Source organism: Staurois parvus, unplaced genomic scaffold (assembly GCF_062004578.1).
Source record: "Staurois parvus isolate SC_StPar_1 unplaced genomic scaffold, SC_StPar_1.0 ptg000589l, whole genome shotgun sequence".
In the NCBI taxonomy this organism is placed as follows: Eukaryota; Metazoa; Chordata; class Amphibia; order Anura; family Ranidae; genus Staurois; species Staurois parvus.
In genome coordinates, this window is record NW_028318385.1 from 4786614 (window position 1) to 4805507 (window position 18894).

The following is an 18894-nucleotide window of genomic DNA, read 5'->3' on the forward strand; positions in this document are numbered from 1 at the left end:
ATTTTTATTAACTCTCATCTAAATAGTCTCTAGGTTCTGTAAAACAGTACATTTATTACTGGCTCTAACTAGTGGTCAAATTTGATGTTGCAGGCTGGACAGCTTAATGGATTTTCTGGCTGGAGGCAGAACAGATATCATCACAGCTGCACCAGCAATTTAATATGAGGTACATAATACTTTTAAATCTAATGTAGAAAGGATTTATTTCAAGTAAGCTCATATTGGGATGTCAAATTTAACTATTGTTTGTATTGCCATTACATAGTTAGTCTGGCTAAAAAAGGACAAAAGTCCATCCAGTTCAACCATAGAAAAAAAGTTTTAATCCTACACCCACAGTTGATCCAGAGGAAGGCAAAGAAAACAGCAAAGCATGATCCAATTTGCTTCTTCAGGTTAAAAAATCCTTCCTGATCCCCCGAGAGGCAATCAGATATTCCCTGGATTAACTTTACCTATAAATGTTAGTATCCAGCTATATTCTGTGTATCTAAGAAAGAATCCATGCCTTTTTTAAAGCAATCCACTGAGCTGGCCAGAACCAACTCTTGAGGGAGTCTACTCCACATTTTCACAGCTCGTACTTTGAAGAAACCTTTCCGTGTTTGGAGATTAAATTTCTTTTCCTCCAGACGTGAATAGTGCCTTCTTGTCCTCTGTGATGACCTCAGGTTGAATAGCTCTACACCGATTTCACTGTATGAACCACTGATGTATTTATACATGTTGATCATATCCCCCCTTAATCTTCTCTTCTCAAGAGAGAATAAATTCAGTTCCTCTAATCTTTCCTCATTACAACGCTGATGTTATACAATGAAAGTATGTACTGTGACCATAGATTTCCTTTAAAAATTGATTCCTCTCTTCATCTCCAATACATGGGGTAGAACAGATATCTGCAATCCATTGAATATTTTCTTTTGAGTTTAGATATGCTTAAAAGCCAAAAAGGGCCTTAGGCAAGGTAGCAGTTTTATCCCTTAAAGTAATCACCAGTAAATCCGGTACAGCAATTTATTAACAATGCACCATGTTGCCAACAAGCAAGTTAAATGTGCCAAGATATGCTTAGAAATATGTCTTTAAGGTCACATGTAGTGATGCACTGGTACTGATACTGGTATTGGTTTCAGTACAAATGCCAAGTATGTATACAAGTAATTGTACTCATGAAAATTCTCCCGATACCTGAAACCCATACTTTGCGGTGCGATTTGCATCAATACAAAATGTATGGATGCAAATTGCACAGCATAGAATAGCATGTGATTTGAATAGGAATGTGGTGCGATTCAATTCGCATGCTATTCTTTGCGGTGCAATTTGTGTCCATACCTTTTGTATTGACGCAAATCACACAAGTATCGATACTCAGTATCAGCGAGTGCTTGCCTGAAAGTATTGGTACTCGTATTCAAAGTATTGATGCATCCCTAGTTACATGCAACTGGAGAACTAGGTACTGTAAGTCCAATCCCAATGCTTTTGTGCAGTGATGCTCGTATTTAGGACCCCATGCATTCAGGAACATATGTCCGGAATACCCAGCTTGCATTTGTCCTAAAACATAAAAAAACAACCTCAGCTTGATATAAACAAAGCCTCTCTTTAGAGAAACCTGGAGTTCACCATTGTTCAACTTTCTTCTAAAAGTACTGTTTGCCTGGCTGTCATACTGACTCTACAACTTCAGTACGTTGAGTCTTTGACCTAGAACTAATATGCAAAGATAGACCTCTTTTCTCTCGTTTCCCCATCTAAATACTTTTTCCAATAAGTGACTCTGAAGGAGCTGGACAATACAACAGCTATGCAGTGTTCTGTTAGTCGATCCTGCTCAGATGCTCACACACTGTAGTTAACAGGAGACATTTTATTAGGTGCTTCTAGCTGCCATTATACATGTGTCTGCCCTAGAACTACAACCAAAGAGAGGCAATAACACAGTTGTACCAGTATCTAAGTAGTGAGACCCCTAGAGGCCATACACAGCATATAACATACAGCTTTTAAATAAAAGAACAATGAAATATAACAAACACAAAATGGTGAAGTAGAACATAGCTATAAATTAGATATAATCCTTGAGGTGAGCCGGCTTTCTGATTGTTCTGCCAGCTCGCGTAACATATGAGGTTTCTTCTGATTCTGGCAGTCTATTTTCTGGGACTGTCTCTCTCTGCCTAGAGACCTCCCTATGCTCCTCAGCAGTTCCTGTTTCTTTGTTGCTGGTATTCATAGTCTCATCGCTTTGAGTGTCCATATACTGTTCCCAGGGCCCTGTATCATCTCCTTCTTGTGTTTTTCTCAGATGTCTCCGATTTCTCCTCCATCTTCTTCCTTCCTCTGTTATAATTTCATAGGACCGTGGTCCCAATTTCTGTACAACCTTCGCTTTTTTCCAGTGTTTGTCATATTTCCCTATTGGCTGAATCCGTACATTGTCATTGCTCTGGAGAACAGGCAGATCTTTTGCAGATTTATTATAATAGAAAGCTTGCCTATCTTGATTCTTCGTTAGTTTGGCTTTAACATTGCCCACAAGCTTTGGCTTTAGTAGTTGACCTGCAGTTGGTAGGAGAGTCCTTGTACGTCTACTCATAAGCCACTGTGCTGGACTGGTGTCTAGGCCTTGTGTGGGTGTGTTTCTGTGGTCCAGTATAGACAGGTATATCTCTGTACCTGCCTGTTTTGCCTTTTGCATGAGTCTTTTGGCTGTTTTTACTGCTGACTCGGCTTTACCATTACTCTGCGGATATCCAGGAGATGATGTCTGGTGCTCAAATTCCCACCTCTCCCTGAATTTTTTGAATTCTTCCGATGTAAATTGAGCGGCGTTGTCAGAGAACACAATATCCGGAATGCCATATCTGGCAAAATGGGCCTTGAGTTTTTTAATTACTGTTTTGGCCCTTGTGTCCTGTAAGTAGTCTATCTCCCAGAAGTTGGAAAAATAGTCCACAGTTACCAGATATTCCTTGTCGTTCCACGTGAACAGATCTGTTCCTACTTTTGACCATGGTCTGTTTGGAATTGTATGTGGTTGCAATGTCTCTTTGGGTTGCTTATCATTGCACGATGCACATATTTCACACTGTGCTATAAAGTTTTTTATGTGGTCATTCATTCCAGGCCAATAAACATATTCTCGTGCACGACGTAGACATCCTTCTACACCTAAGTGAGTCGAGTGCAATCTTTCTATAATGTCTCTTCTAAGTGATTGTGGTATGACAGCTCTTTCTCCTTTAAAGATGATTCCATGCTGCACAGAGAGTTTATCTCTTATGTGAAAAAATGGAGAAACCTCCATTGGAGCATGCTGCTTGTGTTTTGGCCATCCCTTCAAGATGACAGTCGATAGGATCTGTAGAGTTTTATCTTCCACTGTGCAGGTCTGTATTTGTTTCAGTCTGTCTTTTGAGACAGACAGATATTCACACATATTGATGCTTTCAATGTCTTTTTCTTCTTCATTTGTGATGGGTAAGTAAGCTCTGCTTAGGGCATCTGCAATAGGTAAATCCTTCCCTGGACAGTAACAAATGTTAAAATCATATTTCTGAAGCCTTAACAGCATACGCTGCAGTCTTTTTGGGGCATTCAGTAGTGGCTTCTTTGTAATACTTTCTAAAGGCTTGTGATCTGAATGCACCACCACTTGTCGACCGTAGGTGTACTGGTGAAATTTCTCTAACCCAAATACTACAGCTAGTAGTTCCTTCTCGATTTGAGCATAGCCTTGCTCTGTTAGAGTTAACGCTCTGCTTGCATATGTGATTGGCTGTTTATCCTGCATTAGTGTGGCTCCAAGGCCGGTTTCTGAGGCATCACATTGTACTACCACTGCTTGATCTGGATCAAAATATTTTAGCGTTGCTGCGTCTGCAATAGCATTTTTCACTGACTGAAAAGCAGTTTCATGGCTTTCTGTCCATTCCCAGAGTACGTCTTTGTGAGTTAGCTGTCTCAGTGGCTCACACATGTCTGATAAATGCTTGCAAAATTTGGAAAGATAATTCACCATGCCCAGGAATCGTTGTACTCCACGTATATCTGTAGGTGTCGGCATGTCCTGTATCGCCCTCACCTTCTCTGGATCGACTTTAACACCATTTGAGGTAAGAAGATGTCCAATATATGGTACTTCTGTCATTTTTAGTTTGAATTTTTCCAGGTTCAGTTTGATTTGTTTTTTTCTACATCTGTCTAAGAATTGTATCATCTTTTTATCGTGATCCTTTGTTGCGGATTCTAGATCATCACCTTCCCCAACTATTAGTATATCGTCTGCTATTATTTTTACTCCAGACAGTCCTTCCAAAGCTTGCATCAATTTTTGTTGGAACACTTCTGGAGCTGGGCTTAATCCCATTGGCATTCTCAGCCACTTATAGCGTCCAAATGGGGAAGAAAATGCTGTTAATAAACTTGATTCTTTATCCAGTTCCACGTGCCAGAACCCATTTTTCACCTCACATACCGAAAATATTTTAGCCTTTGATAGATCTGGTAGAATATCTTCTATTGTTGGCATTGGATAGTGATTTCTTTTAAGGGCCTTGTTCAGTGGCTTAGGATCAATGCATATTCTTAACTTGCCTGATGGTTTTTTCACTATCACCAAACTGCTTATCCAGTCTGTGCTTTCCTGTACTGGTGCTATCATACCTCTGCTGTGCAAATCCTGCAGTTCCTCTTTAAGCGGTTGCATTAAGGCTACAGGTACTCTTCTTGTAGGCAGTCTGGTAGGCTGTATTGTGTGATCAATTTCTAGTTTGTATTTACCTTCCAGGCACCCATCACCTTCAAATAAATCAGCATACTCTGTTTTTATGTGGTGAAAATCCAAAATGTATTCTGCCTTTTGTGTAGGATTTTGAGTATTGTCAGAAACTTCCAGAGCCATGATGTTATGGGACTGCACCTTTATTAAGTCCATCGCCTGAACTGCTTTAACTCCCAGCAAAGGAATGTGATCGTCCTCCTGCAACACAGTAAACTCCACTCTGTAGCTCTTTCTGTTACGTGGATTTCTTAATTTTAGCTTGCATGTTCCCATGGGTTTCAGAACACTTTTGTTGTACATGACCAGTACCTTATCAGTGGGCTCAATGGGAACCTGTTTGTTAAGCAGAGTAAATGGAATGACATTGCAACTTGCTCCACAATCCAGCTGAAATCTTATGGGCTGTTCATCCACCATAAATATGGCAAAGAGCTGCTTTGCATCATTGGCTACTGGCTGTTTGACAACATTGACGTTCTCTGTTGCAGACTGCAGCTGCAGCCATGTGATGCCCTCTGTGCTGTCCTCGTCTGTGTCCTGGGTCACTGTGTGGACTTGTCTGTACTGTTTGCTGGTTTTGAATCTGCACACAGCTGAAAAGTGGTTCATCTTGCCACAAGTCCTGCAGGACTCCCCATACGCTGGACATTTCTCTTTGTCTCTTTCATGTCTTTTGCCACAGTATTTACACTGGACTGAGCTCACAGGGAGCCTGGACCTTGCTCTGCCTTTCACAGATACTGCATGTACTGAGGCATCACTGGTGCCCTCCATCATCTTCAGCCTGTCTTTAGTCAGCTCTGCAGCCCTGCAGATTTGTATACATTTCTCCAGCGCCAGCTCTTCCTCCCTCAGTAATCTTTCTCTGAGGTGAGAGTCTCTGATGCCACACACTATCCTGTCTCGGATAAGGGAGTCCCTGATGTCCCCAAATCCACAGGTTGCAGCCAGTCTCCTCAGCTCTGTCACATATCTGTCCACACTGTCCCCAATCTCCTGATTCCTTGAGAAGAACTTGTATCTCTCCACCGTCTCATTCTTTTTGGGGTCACAGTGCTTATCAAATGCTTGCAGTATGTCTGTCAGTGCCATGCTGTCTGTGAGCAGGGTCTCGGCTAGTTCTCTGCCTTTTTCCCCAATCAAGTAATAAAACAGCTTTACTTCCCTCTGCTCATCTCTGGGTGCCACTGTCAGGTCCACATACAGAGTAAACTCTTCCTTCCAGTGTCTCCATGTCTGTGAGAGATTGGAAGAAGTGACATCCAGTCTCTGAGGGGGTTTCAGGCCACTCTCCATAGTGCAGTCTGATAGGGACTCTGTACTTACAGTTGCTGATTCTCTGTACAGTTCCAGTGTCACACAATCTGTATTTGTAGACAGAAGACTTGCTATTCAGAGGTTCAGTGCCCAGCTGCCACCATGTTCTGTTAGTCGATCCTGCTCAGATGCTCACACACTGTAGTTAACAGGAGACATTTTATTAGGTGCTTCTAGCTGCCATTATACATGTGTCTGCCCTAGAACTACAACCAAAGAGAGGCAATAACACAGTTGTACCAGTATCTAAGTAGTGAGACCCCTAGAGGCCATACACAGCATATAACATATTGCTACATGCAGCAAGTATTATCAAGCAATGCCAGCTCAGTTTTTCTGTTATGACAGGTTTGCTTTAAAGCAAACCTTTACATTACTAATTCAAGGTAAAGGTTTACTACATTACTAGCTTCCTCCGTTATAAGTACTTACCTGCCATGCACACCAGTGCTGCCTCTCCCACTTGCCATAACTCAGACAATAGAAAAGTATTTCCAGGTGTGGGAGAACATTTGACTCTCTCCCAATGCTCTCACAATTTTTTAGGCATGTTGAAACTGCTTAAGGAGTCAGTGTTTAGCCTAGGTGCATGGGATTTTGGGGCTTCAGCTGGCCCAGCTGTGATAACAATTGGGGGAAGGCTGAGGTCCAGTGCCCACAGTGTGCACCTATTGTTGCTGCTCCCGCTATAACCCATGAAGCCAAGCAGTTCTAGGTCATCTAGAGCCCAAGGCAAACATTCCAAACTGAGTCACCCCCCCCAGGATGTTTGAGCATTATGAGCCAGCAAAAATACACGTCCTCTCTCCTCCCACTCCAAATCTCTCCTCCCAGCACAAATCCCCCTCCTAGCACAAATTATCTACTCTCACATTTCCCCTGCTACCACAAATACCCCCAATCATCCTTACTAGTACAAATCTCCCCACCAAAATATTTCCCCTCCTAGCACAAATTCCCTCCCCCCGCCACCGTATCACCTTTTCTAGCAGAAACCCCCAAATTCCTCCTCCTTTTCCCACATTGCCCATCTCCCCTCCCGACACAAATACCCCCAAATCATCACTCCTAGCACACATTCACAAATTTCCCCTTCAAGAAAAATTTTTACTCCTTGCCGCCCCCCAAATTCTACCTCCCAACACAAATCTCCTCCCCCCAATCTCCTTGCAGAACCCCCCCCCCCACCCACACACACACACACACACAAACACACAGACACACAAACCACATGATACCACAATGCCTAGGACAGCCACCCCTCCGTCCCTCCCCTTGTCCCACCCCTGAAGCTAAGACAGAACCACCGGTGGTGGGGTCCATAGGGAACTGGACACCACTGAGCCTGAAGCCATACTGTCATATATAAAACTTAGTACTCTACTACTTTAATTGGCACACCGAATGTTGGTTGAGTCTATCAGGAAATAGTGCTTTGTCCAAGGAATCCATATCTTTTTTTGTTTTTTAACCTTATCATAAAGGATGGCCACAAGTTTTGCACGAACATGTTCTGTCTGACATGTTCAATTGTGAGGGCACCAGACCACAATGCCCAGTGTCTGACTGGCAGTAGTGAAGGTGAAGCTGAAGATCAGGAGCTCAAAACCTTAAAGTTATTATGGGTGCAACCACTGGGTTGAAGGTTAAAGCAGACCTCTTGTGGGTTCTAGTGGAAATTTCTGTCCAATACCATGTAAACATTATGATAGACCCTGATCAAGCATTTTATGATTCTAGGGCAAACCCACCAAATATGCCTATATATCTATTCTATCTATTCTAGATAGAAACATGTTTTAGGGTAGTTAGGGGTAATAGTTGATGGACTAATTGATGGACTTCACGGTTGTTGTTTAAATTTTGTTTTGTTAAACACTTTCACATATATAATTTGTTACACCTTCAGGGGAGGGTTTTGTTTGTGTTGTGGGGGAGTTTTAGTTGTATTTGTTTTGGAGGTGGTTTATGATTGAAACAAGTTTATATTATAAACTTGCTAGTTAATTTATTTTTTGTTTTTTAAAAGAGTGTAGAACCCCAGTGATCTTTGATCTCTTTCATGTTGTTCAGTAGATATCCACTTCTCAAAGGATGCCTACTCCTGACATAGTCCCTAGTTCATCTTAGAGCAAGCAAGAGAGGGTGGTTATGTTCCTACATACAGTGGGACCATGGGGAACGCACATAGTTACCCTTTAACAGGGAGTCAGATCAAAGCAACAAAAAAAGGAATTTGGGGATTTGGAGGAGCCTGAGAGCAAGGTTACGTTTTGAGTTAAAAATACATGCATGGAATTATTTTTTAAACCATAGTTTAGTGGCACTTTAAGTTACAAACTTGCACAAGAGTTTTTGGGGAAGCAGAAGATTAGAGCAACATGGGAGTGTTAAAGTGTTACTAAACCCAAAACAGTAAAATCAGTCTGTATATGCAGTAAAGCATGCTTGTATTACTCACTATAGAACCCCATTGTGTAAAAAGGATGTTTGATACTGTCTTCTCTGATCCTCCCCTTCTACTGTCCCCAATCAATCCACTGATAAAACAGAGCCTTGGGGGAAAGCTGCACATGCTCAATTTGGTGTGTATTGCTAAAGAGGTTTTTTTTTCTTGGGAGAGTGAATGTGATCAGCACAGCCAATCAGCACTGTCCAGACAGCGGGCCAGGGGTTATACAGCCTCATAGGACAGTCAGAGAAGAATGATAACTCCTCCTACAAGCTTTAATCAGTGCTCTACTGGACCTGATAGAAGTCACAAGACTGCTCTAAGCTCCAAGGAGCAGGGCCCTCCTGTCCCTCTTGTATTGAACTGTATTGTTGCTGTATTGTCTCCCTTTATACTGTAAAGCGCTGAGGAAACTATTGGTGCTATATAAATCCTGTATAATAATAATAATTGCTGATGAGAAAAGGTATTTAGCAGTCTGTATGTACTAAAATCATTGCATTTGCATGTTGTGTGCACTGTGGGAGACCAGATATAGTGAATGCAGGGTCATGGGTTTAGTAAAACGTTAACTCTATCTAGTACATGCTATTAATGGAATTTTGTATTTTGTCTAGTCTAGAATTAAACAAACAGCAGCAAACATATGTTATATACTAATACTACCTGAATCTGTCTTAATTTTAGCTTCCCATAATTCCTTGTGCAACAGGACTCAAACTGGGGAGGGAAGTAATATGAGCCAATACGATCTATTGATTTGCTGATTTGCACAGTGCTACCAGTCTGAATCATTTTCACCCGGTGTGTTTTCTGGAAATGGTCAGGGACTTTTTGACCACAAAAAGTTGAGTTTTTGGTTCTATAGACTTCAATGGAAATGCTGCAGAAAAGCATGTAGTGCGTTTTTGCTGTGCTTTTGATGCATTTATGTTGCGTTTTGAATTTTAAATCTGTCTATAATGAGGAAAATTTAAAAAATTAAAAAAAAAAAAAACGCAAAACACATCAAAAAACGGAGTAAAAATGCAAACCACAACACAAACTGCAATGCAGAAAAGTTCACATCTGTGAATTTCAAGTGTTTACCTGGACTTTACTTTAAAATACTGAAAAGCAAAGCAAATGGGACCAAAGTTAGCTTTTCTGTCAATAGAGAATCTTGGACTTTTAAACAAATTTAGACATGAGATTCGTTTAAATATATTAGATATATTATATAACACATTAGAGCACTTTGCTTCGGAATATCATGTACTTCTGAGGCATATTATATTTGTTTTGTTCAGGAATAACATTTAAAAGATGGTTTGAAAAGTTTCTGTCAAGTACCTCTGAAAAAATGTATATTAATATTCATGGAATTGTGTATAAATAAAATCCACATTTTTATAGAAATTGTTATCATCACTGTAGCACCTCTAAAGTCCCCTGATAATAGCTTTGTGTCATTAGCAACTTTCGGGGTGGGTTGCATGTAAAGATACAAGCTGGTCAAAATCTATATAATCCTCACTACATCATGAAATGCTGTATATTAAAGCGGAGTTCCACTCACCCTGTCAAAAAATAAGAGTCAGCAGCTACAAAAACTGTAGCTGCTAACTTTTAAAAAACAGCCACTTACCTGTCCCTCGCAGCTCGTTTTACTGGCCGTCCTGTATTCTAGAAGGCCGGCATCTTCAGTGTGGGCACTCGGCTGTGATAGCTTGCGGCTTCACAGCTGGGTACCCACTGCGCATGCCCGAGTAGCGCTGCACTTCATGAAAGGTCCTGTAGTCTTCTGGGACCTGTCACGTGTCCCAAAAGACTACAGAGAGGGAGGGAGGACACCTTCAGCTTCTGGTCGCCTAGGCGATTGGGCCAGAAGTGGGAGCGTGTACCTGTCAAATTCGGGTACCCGTTCCCCCCCCGCCCACCAAAAGTGCCAATCCTTAATGGGGAGCAGGGAAGCAGTCCTTAAAGCAGAACTTCCCCTTTCGGATGGAGCTCCGCTTTAATATGTAATATTTCAATTTACCAGGTGGAGCGCAAGGCTCATGTGTTTTCTAGACATGTGCATGGCTGAGATTTTCATTTTGCTTCGTTTTTGTTTCATCAGATTCATTATGTTGAACAGATTCACTTTCGGGATTCATTTTGTATCTTCTGCATTTGTTTCTTAGATTGGTTTTTATTGGAAGGATTCAATATTTTAGATACAATCCAAATTCATTGTGAAGAATAGCTAGTTGTTAAGGAGCTGGTGGCTGCCGCTTTCTTAACAACCATGACTCATACGCTGTTAAAGGGGGCTTCCAGATTCTGATAAGCTCCCTGACCGCAGACTCGCACAATCACCGCTCAGGATTGTGGGGAAGAGACCCACATGCCCATCAGCATGCCATGTTGAGGGCATGTGACCTGGTATGGTTCAGGAGCAGGGTGGGGAATCACTTGTCCCCCACCTTTCCTGGCCTACCGGGCTACATGCCTAGATAAGGGTCTAGCATGGATTTTGGGGGACCCCACACCATTTTTTTACATTTTGGCGTGAGGTTCACCTGAAAATTCAGACCACACCTAAGGGTCTGGTATTGACTTTGGTGGGGAGCCAACGTGGGTTTTTGTTTTATTTTGGCATGTACAGTAGTTCTACTCAAAATCTGAACCATATCAGAAGGGCCTGGTATGGATTGAGTGGGAACAGTCTGCTGTTTGCAGAGTTTAGTAGCTCAGAGTTAAATTTTCACACACAACTGAATTAATCAAAAGTAATGACTCGTTTTTCAATCAGAGATGATTGGACACTGAAAAGAAACAGTTCTATACTGTCCTCTTTTTAGAAAACCATAAGGCTCTGTGACACAAGTGTCATAAGTATCCCTTATATTTATTATCTGTAAAATTAAATATTTTTTTACTAAATAAATAAAAATGATCCTTCAAAGGGGACAATCACTTCAGGAACAGTAAGGGTCTAATCTAAATGATTCTATGTTGGAACTTACAGCCTATAAACATCCTGACATCATGGAAATATGACTAAACTATGACTTCTAATATTATATCACCTTTTCATAAGAAATATAACTTTTATATTGAAAGCACATTACTAGCTAGCAGGTTATAACATCCAATATATCTTCCCATTTCCTTCTTCCTCCTGAGTGATATCTGTTTTATCATTCACTCCCCAGAAGACAGATTTCTCATCTAAATCATACAAATTAGGTTCTGCACCTTTCTTGTCTCAGTCCCTTAATGAATACATTAAGTAATACAGCAGGTAAACAGATCAGATTAATTTCATTTCTATCAGTACTTACCCAGACACAGTGAGCATTGCTGAGATCCACAGAGAATATTAAACCAATAACATAGGACCAGGCTGGTAATGTAACAATTTTTTGAACCAAATTGTTTTACCCTGTGTGTGGGGTACAGAGATGAGAGCTTTTCCAGTGCATTAAAATAATACAAGTCGTTTGACAAAATACATTTTTATTGTTTAAATGTTTAAGTTATTTGCCAAATCTACACCGAAATTTGTTGCTATCAACTAACATAATGTATGTAAATATGGGCAGCACAATGGCTTAGATTGTAAGCTTTTTGGGGGCAGGGACTGATGTGAATGCACAGTATGTGAAATGTTGCATAAATTGTTGGAATTCTATAAATACCTGTAATTTTTATTTATTTATTACAGGTACTTATATAGCGCCGTCAATTTATGCAGCGCTTTACATACATAATATACATTCACATCAGTCCCTGACCCTCAAGGGGTGTACAATCTAAAGTCCCTAACTTACATTCATACATACACATACTAGGGCCAATTTAGACGGAATCTAATTAACCTACCAGCCAGGGGCGGACTGACCATCCGGGCCCTCGGGCACTGGCCGAGGGCCTGGGGTCAGTAGGGGGCCCCATAAGATGCTGCGGGTACCTTTCATAGGCTTTTTTGGGTGTGGTTTGAGTGTGGGTGAGGATAAAGGGGCCCCATGATCCCCTTTTGCTCAGGGGCCTCATGAGTTGTCAGTCCGCCCCTGTTACCAGCATGTCTTTGGAGTGTGGGAGGAAACCCACGCACGCACAGGGAGAACATGCAGGCAGGTGGTGCTGTGGTTGGGATTCAAACCAACGACCCTAGTACTCCCAGGCTGTAATAAAGAAAAATTACCTATAGACATTTACAAGTGGGTTACGTGACTTTATAATACTTTATACATCTTGAAAAATAGCCATTTAGTAGTGATGGGGCAAACACCTGCATTTTAGTAGTGAATACATTCTTTAATGTTTCAGCTGTCAGCAGGGTTCCCCACTGGCAGCTGAATGTAAAAAGAATTGCTGGCATTGGCCGGCAATTAAAATTTAAAAAAAAATGCATGGGGTCCCCACCGTCCATACCAAGCCCTTCGGGTGTGGTATGGATTTTGAGTGGAAATAACATGGGGGCCTCCCCCAAAATCCATATCAGACCCTTATCCAATCATGCAGCCGGAAAGTCATGAAAAGCAGGGACAAGCAAGTGCCCCCCTCAAACCATACCAGGTCACATGCCCTCAACATGGGGGGTGCTTTGGGGAAGGGGGGCTCCCCCCCAAAGTACCTTGTCCCCATTTTGATGGAGACAAGGGCCTCTTCCTCACAACTGTGGCTGGTGGTTTATCAGAATCTTGAAGCCCCTTTTAACAAGGGGGTCCCTAGATCCCACCCCACCATGTGAATGAGTATGGGATACATGGTACCACTACTCATTCACAAAAAAAAAGTCTAGTGTAAAACAATTACAGCAGATAGTCTTTGACAAGTCCTTTATTAAAAACAGAAGTAGATCCAACATCAATCACGATGCCTTCCGCCACCACCAACAGGAAAAAAGAAAAAAAAGAGCTGGGATGAGAGTGCTTAAATACTGTGATGATGTCACAAGAGGGCAGGGTCACCCCATCCCTTTGAGACGTCATCATGCACTATGATTTGGCCAATCACAATGCGCTGTCAGGGTGCAATGCATTGTGAGGAGCGGTGGGCGAACCGCCTGCTGAATGCCCTTACCGTTTGTGTGTACACTGAACACACGAACGGCTGATGTTTGAGTCGAACTTATGTTCAACTCAAACATCAAGCCCAACACTACCATTTAGTAATGTTGTGATTAAAACTAAGAAACAGAGACTTTATATGTATGTATTTTCATTCCTTCTAGTGACATCTACATACTGTATTTACACTTAGAGACCAGAAAAACCAAACCACCTACCTCGGGAGCAACAGTTGGCTCATTTTTTTCAATCTACGTTGTGAAATATACATAAAAAGGGCATGTAATTACTTCTACGTATGCTTTGTGTGTTCATTATTAATGAGATTTATGTGAACTGTAACTAGGTTAGGAGCAATCAAATACTTATATATTCTTAACAAACATTAAATACATTTTAAAACAAGCCATCGCTGACCTCTATGGCTACAGGCACTGTGGAGCAATTAAAAATTTACAACAGAAGCACTGAAGTCATTCTCTCAGCAGCTTCGCCTATCTTAAGACTTCTGTGTTTATGCTGTAAAGTTTTAGGATAAATTACTCCACAGTACCTACAGCTAGAAAAGTCAATGAGGGCTTGTTTTAAGATATATGTACCCTTCTTAAGAATATGTGAAATTAATCACAGGTTTACTCAAAATAATTATCTAATATTTTTTTTAAAAGCAATCCCATATGCATGGAGCTACCATTAGGGAGATATTGGATAGTTTGTAAAGCAAATTGGCAAATTGGCATCAGTTATGATCAGGGCAAAACAGGGTGTTTAATGAGCTTACTGTAATAAATGGGCAGGGTAACTAAACAATTAAAGTGAGTGTAAAATTTCTTTTTTTTAATAACAAAAATGGTTTTGCACAGAGCAGCTCGGATCCTCCTCTTCTGTGGTTCCCCCACTGGCATTCCTGCTCCTCCTTTTCTTCATGTACCACCATAGGAAGCCTATGATGGCACACGTGCAGGCTCAGTCCCGAGCTGCGCAGTATGTGTCTGTTGACCCACAAAGTGCGACATAGCCCTGCCCCTCGCTCCCTTGTCACTGGACTGGATTGAGAGCAACAGGAGTCAATGGCTCCCACTGCCCTAGCTGAGTCCAGTGAGGAGGGAGAGCGCTGCTACTCTTGGGCACAGCACCGGATCGAGATCGGGCTCAGGTAAATATTTAGGGGGACTGGGGGGAGCTGTGCATAAATGGTTTTCACCTTAATGCAGACTATGCATTCAGTTAAAAAACCTTTAGCTTTACAACCACTTTAAATGGAGATATGTTTGTCTAGGCTGCAAACTCGCCCCCATGCAGTGCTTACTATTCTGGATGAGTTTTGACAGTTTCACCCCTGGTTTCCTTACTGCCATTCTCAGTTTTTTCCACCACCACATGCTAATTATCTCTCCTTTTGTCAACTTTCAAGAAGTAAAAGTTACTGCATCTTTACGGTGACCTGCCATGCAGAGGAAACTGCTTGACCTGGTTACATTCTCTGATCAAGTCACTACTTTGTGCAATACACGAGGGGCGTTCAAGTCAAACTTTTGAGTTTATACAATAAAACTACAAATTTCAAGGGGTGGAATCGGCATTTATTTTTTTACATACTCCCCAGCTATATTTATACACCAATCCCAGCGTTTAACTAATGTCTGGGAAAACTTCGGCATAGAAAGATTTGTCAGTATGCCTGAACCATCCTAGGACAGCCTGCTTCACTTCGTCATCATTGTGTTCACTGTTCCCACAGAAAGATGGGTCTCTTGTGCAATTTCACGACAGGTTATGCATCGATTATCCAGGATCAGGAGTTCCATGCACTGAATGTTCACAGGAATGACTGGTGTGGGCTGTGAACCAGCATGGTCGGGATCATCACTGATGGATGTACGGCCATCTTTGAAACGTTTACACCATTCAAATGTCTTTCTGCAGCTGGGGGTCTCATCACCGTACTGTGCTTGAAGTCTTCTGTAGATATCCAAGGGTTATATGTCTTTATTCACAAGAAACTTCACCACCACACACTGTACCATGCACGCACTAACACTGTTGTCTGCCATCTTGATTAATGGTCTCTGGACTGGCCTGTGACATGTGCGCCCCCTATCAGTAATAGGACACACTTGTCACTTACTACTGCATGTAGTACTGCCACACTGCCATCCCTTTTTATACCAGTAAAATGAAAAGTCCCAGTTTGACTTGAACGCCCCTCGTATCTTTATTTCTTCTTCACTATCTGGATCACTCTGTTTTGTTTTACTAGTTTACCTGAAGAGCCTGTGCAAAATGTAACACTTAGGCTACGTTCACACTAGCCTTGTGTGCAGGCGGCAGAGAGGCGTTTGGGAAGCGTTTTTACCGCTTCCCAAACGCCTCTGCCAATTCTGCACATTACAGCACATGGTGCTGTTCTAACAGGAGCGTTTGCGTCGCGTTGCGTCACGGCAAAACGGACGCCTCTGGTCGAGTCAGGAGGCTTTGAAGCCTCCTATTCTCGTCTATGGTGCCGCTCCGCAAACGCCCGGCCGGCGTTTGCGGTGCGGTTGCGACGCGGTTGCGGGGTGTTTGCGGAGTGGTAACACCACTCAAATGCATTATAGGCGTTTGTGGGGCGTTATTAACGCTCGGCAAACGCCTAGCAACCGCCACTAAACCGCGCATGCGGCGTTTGCGGAGCGTTTGCCGAGCGTTAAAAACGCTCCGCAAACACCGGACCAACGCTTGCCAAACGCTATAGGGGCGTTTGGCAAGCGTTGGCAAAACAGCCTAGTGTGAACGAGCCCTTAAAATCAGGGAATCAGCAACAGGATGGTACTTACAATGAATGAAAAGTGTCACTTGTGCTGCTTAAAACAAGCATCTGGATTTGTCATGTGGACTTAGCAAACGTGCCAACTGTGCCTGTCCTTTCCACACCCGTTTCATTAAAAGCTGTACTATTAGTTTCCATAATGAAGAGTGTTCTATGAATGGAGGAGAGGGACCTCTCCAGGGGCGGACTGACAACTCATGGGGCCCCCGGCAGTAGGGGATCATGGGGCCCCTGTGTCCATGCCCAAACTCAAAAAAGCCTATGAAAAATGTACCAGGGCATCTCATGGGGCCCCCTACTGACCCCGGGACCTCGGGCAGTGCCCGAGTTTCCAAATGGTCAGTCCGGCCCTGGACCTCTCATTCATTCACACATCCTCCATTCATAGAACACTTTTTATTATGGCATGGAATAGTACAGCTTTTATTAATGAAGGAGGCAGAGGCGAAAAAGGGTGGGCATAGTCAGCATTTTTGCCTGTCATAGGTCAGCGGCTCGTATCATTCTCAGCAGTACTGGAATATCACAGCTGAAGAAGTATCTGGGGGGCAGAGTAATGATGATTTAAAAGAAACTAGCAGCCAGTAACACAAGGGACACTTTTCATTCACTGTAAGTATCGTCCCTGAAGCTGATTTAAGGAAAAAAAAAAATTATTCACTAAACTTAAAGTGTTCCTAAACCCAGGACACTGCATTCACCATAGCTGGTCTCCCACAGTACACAGAACATGGAAATGCAATTATGTTAGTAAATATAAACTGCTAAATACCTTTTCTCATCAGCAGTATATAGCAGTCTTGTGACTTCTTTCAGTGTCCAGCAGAGCACATGTTAAAGCTTGAAGGAGGAGTTTTATTTCTGCGCTAGGAGGATGCAGAACCCCTGACCCTCTGTCTGGACAGTGCTGATTGACCCTGGCCTGATCACATGCCCTCTCCCACGAAAAAAAAAACACTATCAATACACACCAAACTGAGCATGTGTCTTATCAGGAGATAAGAGGGGGACACTGGAAGAAGGGGAGGATCAGAGAAGACAGGATCAAACAGCTTTTTTACACAATGCAGATGATTAACCCCTTAAGTTCCACAGTGAGTATAACAAGCATGCTTTATTGCAAATACAGACTGATTTTACTGTTGTGGGTTTAGTAACACTTTAAGCTTTAATAAACTTGCATTCGCCAGCTGAAAAAGCATGTATTGTGATTGCTATTTATTGATTTATTTTTGCCACAGTTTTGAAATGCTACATTTTCTAGAGAGTAGAACCTTAAAAGAAAGTATGTTATTTCTTTTTATATCAATTATTTCCCTAAGAAAGGATCTATGCATTGCAATAAAATGTGGATTTAATTGGTGCAAGCACATGATCTGCTATGGGAGCAATATTAGATTGTCAAACCACAATAAACATACCACTGTGGACTTTTCTGTTCCTGTACAGATCCCCATTCATATGACAGATGTCACAAAATCCATTGAGTGCTGTGAAAAAGGGGGCTACTTAAGCTAGGACTAAAAGAGGCCTCTGTTGAATTAACTTTGTAAACACATTTGTAAACACAATTAAAGCAGCCCATACATCCAGTGAGCTGGAAAAAAAAGTCCAATTTGAATGTGGGGATTGGGGAATCGCTCCCGCTGAGTTTTTGTATTTTGACAGTGGGGAGACAGATACACCGATCAGTGCTGCCAGCTAGAGCCAGCCGCTGGCACTGATCGATCAAGAAAAAAACCCAACAGGCTGGTTGTACAGAAGTCGATCAGTAGATTAACTTCTGTACAACCAGCCTGCCCATATATGGATCGAAATTCGGCCAAATTTCCATCCATGATTGGGTGGCTTAAATGTCTTCACCTCTATCCAATTTGAATGTGGGGATCGGGGAATCACTCCCGCTGAGTTTTTGTATTTTGACAGTGGGGAGACTGATACACCGATCAGTGCTGCCAGCTAGAGCCAGCCGCTGATTGATCAAGAAAAAAACCCAACCAGCCTGCCCATATATGGATCGAAATTCGGCCAAATTTACATCCGTGATTGGTTGGCTTAAATGTCTTCACCTCTATGCACTGTATGTAGATGATTTAAAGTTTGTCTGACTTTGGACCAGTGGCATGTGTCAGCATATTAATTTGTGCTTGCAATGAACGAAAAAAAAAAGAAAAAAATGCTAATCCCAATGTGATCTAACTCAATGGCAACGTACATTGCCTAGTCTGTGGCTACGAGTAGCATAATGGGTTTTTTATGTCATTAGAAAGTGAATAAAGTCTATTGTTTCCAATTAGAAGGCTCTTTTTAAAATTCTTGCAGAAAGGTAAGAGGATTAACACACAGCAATGTAGAGCTATACTAAGCAGTAAACAGAGCCTACATATGTAGTGAACAAATATCATTGCCCCAAGTATATACAGCAATAGCAGCACAGTGGCTACATGGTTAGCACTTCCACCTGGCAGTACTAGGGTTGTTG